Below are 4,904 nucleotides of genomic sequence, written 5' to 3'. Positions count from 1 at the left end.
TCAAAGCGTGCACTCCTCTATCTTCTCCATTATATATTAGAACAATTTATTTTTAGATTGATTATATTTAAATTATGAATGTTAACATTACTATTCAATATCGATGCCATTATTATTTCACATTAGCCATAAGTAAGATTAAATTATTTTATGGCAGATTTATCATTAGATAAATAATCTATACAATATCCATGTTTTGATTACAATCTATATGGGCTAATGACATAAAATACGATCAAGAATTACTTCCAAAGGCTACTTCGTTTCTTAGTGAGATAAAATTGGTTTGAAGGCTCCTAGATCCCATTTACAAGAATATTTTGAGAGGGAGATAAAACCCATGAAGGAAACAAATTTAACACTATATAATAATAGCCATTAAACAATTATGAAATTATAGCCTAATAAGAAAGCATACTAAGGATAAACAAAACATATAATAGGAAAAAGCCTCACGAAATATAAAATACAACCATGCATGACATTCTTAATGTAAAACACAAATGAAACTATTTTGATTATAAATTTGGTTGCATATGTTCAAGCTTTTCTAGCCTCATGAGAGTAGTCATACGCAAGTTTTGAGAAAAATCACTTACTTTCTTTGGTTGTCATGGGTGATATCATTTAGTACAACCAATATTCAAAGAATGTTAATTGTTTCATTTGAAAGTTATTGAAATGGTAGTATATTTCAAATATTAAAATAATTGAACAATATAATAAATTCTTCTAAATTTGTTCAATGGTAAATGATAGACCTTCCTTTTATTTCAAAAATATTTTATCACATTTTATTTTATTTTAAGAAAAGAAGACAATAAAGTGATAAGCCAACTAACTTTTATATATAATATTGAGAAAATATATTGTCCAAGGAATTTTTTTCTTTCATTTTTAGTAAAGTTAAAACATTCATTAATGAGTTAAAATTTAAGGGGACATATAATTGGTGAAATACAATATTTCAAAAATTTGAGAGAACTCTAGTCATCATTTGAATTGAAAAAATATATTATTGTTGCTCTTGATGTCAATCCTTTTTTATTCTCCCTCATGATAAATTATAACCTTGAGTTAGTATCTCGTGTTATCATTCTCATCAATTCTATTCAATAGATTGTACTACAAGCCTTATAGTAAAATTATAATGATATGCCACAATTCATGATTATAAAGATAACTTGAAGTGAATGATTAAATTGTTGGATATTTGAAACTAATAAAAGGATCTTAGAAAAGACTAAACTCAACTTTTGGAAAGATCAATTAAGATATGAACCCAAATTACAAAAAAATGATGGAAGCAACCTAAAATACAAACAAAAGATGGAAACAACCAATAGGAGAAGCAATGCATGGATTGTGTGCAAGAAAGAGAAGTGCAAATAACAAATAGGCAAATAGAAAGTCTAAACTTCAATTTTTCTTATAAAGGGAAACTGATGGAGACATCAAGATATTAATGTTTAAATACCCACTTCAACTTACAAAATCTTAAAGAAGGGAACAAAAGAACTAATTGGTGGACTGATGGTGTGGAAGAAAGAGTAAGATAATAGAAGAGGAATATATTTCTACATCACATACTACGAAAAGACTAAGTCAATTTTGACTGTAATAGTTTTGATATGATGCTTACAAAAAGGAAGCCACTAAACCAATAAGAAGAATAGAAGGTAAAGTGAATCAATAGAAGTTACTAATATATTGTGTTAATACCCACTCCTACTTATGGGTACTACTAGAAGACCATTGAGACAAGGGGTCCTTCACGAAAACCTTTTTAAGTTTCTTCAAACAGTTTTTAGCCCAGTGGTCTTTCTTACCACAAACAAAAAGAGGAAAGGGGAAAGATTCAAAATCAACCTCTTGTTTCATTATTCCTTGCTTTGAGTTAATATCAATAAAGAAAGGGAGGTTCTCAAACCTACAAAGATTAACATGGATTTTAGAAAATATAACATTGCATATTGAAATTATACTATAATAAATAGACATTAGCTGGCAAAAAAACGCTTCTACACCTTTAAAAACTTTTTCATTCCAAAATTCCAAAGGTAACCCTAGGACACACACCCACACAGGAACATAGAAAAATAAAATATTATCAAAATTCCATTTTGACACCCATTTTCAAAAAGAAAGAAATTTCACTAAACATCCAAGGCCCTCTATAAAGAACCTTGTTACAATCCTCTTTACTGGAGAATTAAAATGAAAGAAAACTCTTGGGAAGAGAAGCAATCTCAATGTGGTCTTTCAACCAATTTTTTTTTAAACAAAAGATTTAATATCTTCAATATTGTGGTGGGAATGCTAAAACTTACCTATGAGTGTTAACTCCAAGGCCAAAATTAAAGAATCCAGGAGGGAGTCAAGAATGAAGATAGAAACCCCATTCTGACACCCAACTTTAATAAGATCTAGTAGCGAAGAAGAATTCCCAAGAAGACTGGCACCAAACAGTTTGCTCAGGGGTAGACACCCTTGACCCCACTAACCCAAACCCTGCTTAAGACACCTTCAAAAGTGGGATCCCTAAACCATTAGATCCATCCAAAGTTTCCTGAAGACCATCCGAATGGATCCCACTTATTGGATTCTTGTGAATACCAAACTTTGTTTCAAGGAATACGACACATACATGAATACAACTGGCATTAGGAAGATATCCCATTCCAAGAACATCTTCACCCTACAATTTACTCAGAACACCATTACCATTGTTCCCCTCTAAACCATTCAAATTTAAATTTCTATTGGAGCTTCTAGAGCCCGCCATACAGAAAAAAGAAGATTTTAGGGAACATATGATTGTTGAAATATAATGTTTCAACAATTTGAGAGAACTTCAGCTATCATTTGAATTCAAATTTTTTTAAAAAATTATTCTTGATGTCAATCTTTTTATATATTCTCCTATGAAAATTTAAAACTTTGAGTCTATATCTGATGATATCATTCTAATCATTTGACTGCAATTGAATGAGCTACAAGTTTTTGACTAAAACTATAATGGTATGCCACAGTATATGACTGCAAAGATAACTTTAAGTAATGATTAAATTTTTAGGTATTTAAAACTAATCAGAAGATCTTGAAAAGACTAAAGTGAACATTTGGAAGGATCAATTCATGTACCAAACTTAGAATACAAACAAGAAATAAAAACAAGCAACATAAGAAGCAATACATGGATTGCAATGGTGGAAAGACAAGAGAAACTAACAAAGAAACAAATAACAAGTCTAAACTTCAATATTTCTTATAAGGAGAAATCAATGGAGACACCAAGTTATCAAACTTCAAATACTCACTTTAACTTAGACAACTTAAAAGAAGGGAACACAAGTAATTGATGGATGGTGTGAAAGAAAGAGTAAGAGAAGAGAAGAGGAACATCCATAAACACCGCAGACTAAAGAAAGGTTTAGCTTGGAAAACATAAGTCAACTTCAATGATTTAACACATTTAATATAGAAATTAGTTCTCAGTGATACAAAGACAACAAATAGAGTAGAGCGTAAAGTAGATCAAGAGAAGTTATTAATGAAATGTGTTTAGGACAGGTAGGAAAGTGGATTGAGAATGAGGATGATGTGGGTGATCAGATGTGGGTGGCTTAAATATCACACACTAGGCTTGATTCCTAGACTAAAAGTGTTAAACAGCCTAATTTTTAACTTAGAGTGAGCTGTTTAAGAATGACCGATCAGATGAAATGCCAGGTGATGGGCATGAGGCCGAAGTCCTTATCGCCACGATGCACGCCTAGGGCATTCCAAACACTCTCCGAGGCATCCACGATATCATCCTTGCAGGGCTTGGCGCACTCGTCTATGACAGTGGCCACCGTAGACTTCCCTCGCGCACTGATCTTCAACTTGCGGAAACAATTGGAGTTGTGATCAAAAGTGGCAGGGGGAAGAGCGACCCAATGATCGTTATTGGAATGGTAGTGACCATCACAAGCAGATGGTCCTCCACCATCTCCTCCCTTCTCGAAGCTGTTCACAGTCATCCTTCCAAGCTCCTCTTTCGCCCCTGTACACGTCAGCATCATCATTATCATTACGTAGCAGATGAAGAACACCAATTTTACTTTTAATCCCCCCATTCTGATCTCCTCTTCTCTTCTCTCAGAACTCCTCACTATATGCTGACCACCCAAACGCTATGCTTCTCTAAATATGTGCCAGAGAATTATATTTCATATCGTACATTGACAGGCGTTATTTATTTTGTACATTTCCACTTCGCTAATCACAATTTTTGCCTTTTCCATTGGCCGGATTCCTGCCTTGAAAGGTTTGGTTTTAGGTAAAGAAACAATTAGACGGAGATAAAATATTCTTTAGTTCTGGTAATCATATGCTTACTTTCACATTACACGTCAAACCACTAAACATCCATTCTCCAATTGAACAAATTCACATTATTGACATCGATATAATATCTAGCGTGAATCTCAAAGGAGCACATGGGTGGAGGGTTTCATGAATTTTTCTTTAGCACAAGATTGTCCTAGGGTTCTTATTTTTCCTCATTAGAATTTTTCATGCAAGACACTATTGTTTTCCTCACTAAAGGGTCCTGGTCCTCCTGTACTCACATTGGGAGCTTCAATGCATTTTGGGGATATTTGGGGGTTTCTACAAAGGGTGATTTAGTGATAGTTGTCCCACCCCCCCCCCCCCTCCCCCCCCCCACCTTTGATGGAAAATGCATTGGACTACTATTTTTGGAATAAAATATGGTTGAGGAGGTGGTTATTGTTTGTTTGCGATGTACTCTACCTACTACAATTTCTTGAGTTGGTTGTTACCCTTGCACATTGTTGGAGTTTCAAAACTACCAACCAAAAAAGTACCTAATACTGGGATTATGAGGATATATCTTG

The 4,904-nt window shown here is 33.4% G+C and overlaps 1 pseudogene; it reads right to left on the bottom strand.

Moving 5' to 3' along the window:
* Positions 1 to 3,716: 3,716 nt before the first annotated feature.
* On the bottom strand, positions 3,717 to 4,289 carry LOC149560434 (putative ripening-related protein 6 pseudogene; annotated as a pseudogene).
* Between the last annotated feature and the right edge of the window lie 615 nt (positions 4,290 to 4,904).

This window comes from Cupressus sempervirens, chromosome 4 (assembly GCF_028749045.1).
Source record: "Cupressus sempervirens isolate cs-2001-9-10 chromosome 4, ASM2874904v1, whole genome shotgun sequence".
NCBI classification, from domain to species: domain Eukaryota; kingdom Viridiplantae; phylum Streptophyta; class Pinopsida; order Cupressales; family Cupressaceae; genus Cupressus; species Cupressus sempervirens.
Note: the sequence above shows the minus strand (reverse complement) of the source record. Positions and strands in the feature narration are given on the sequence as shown.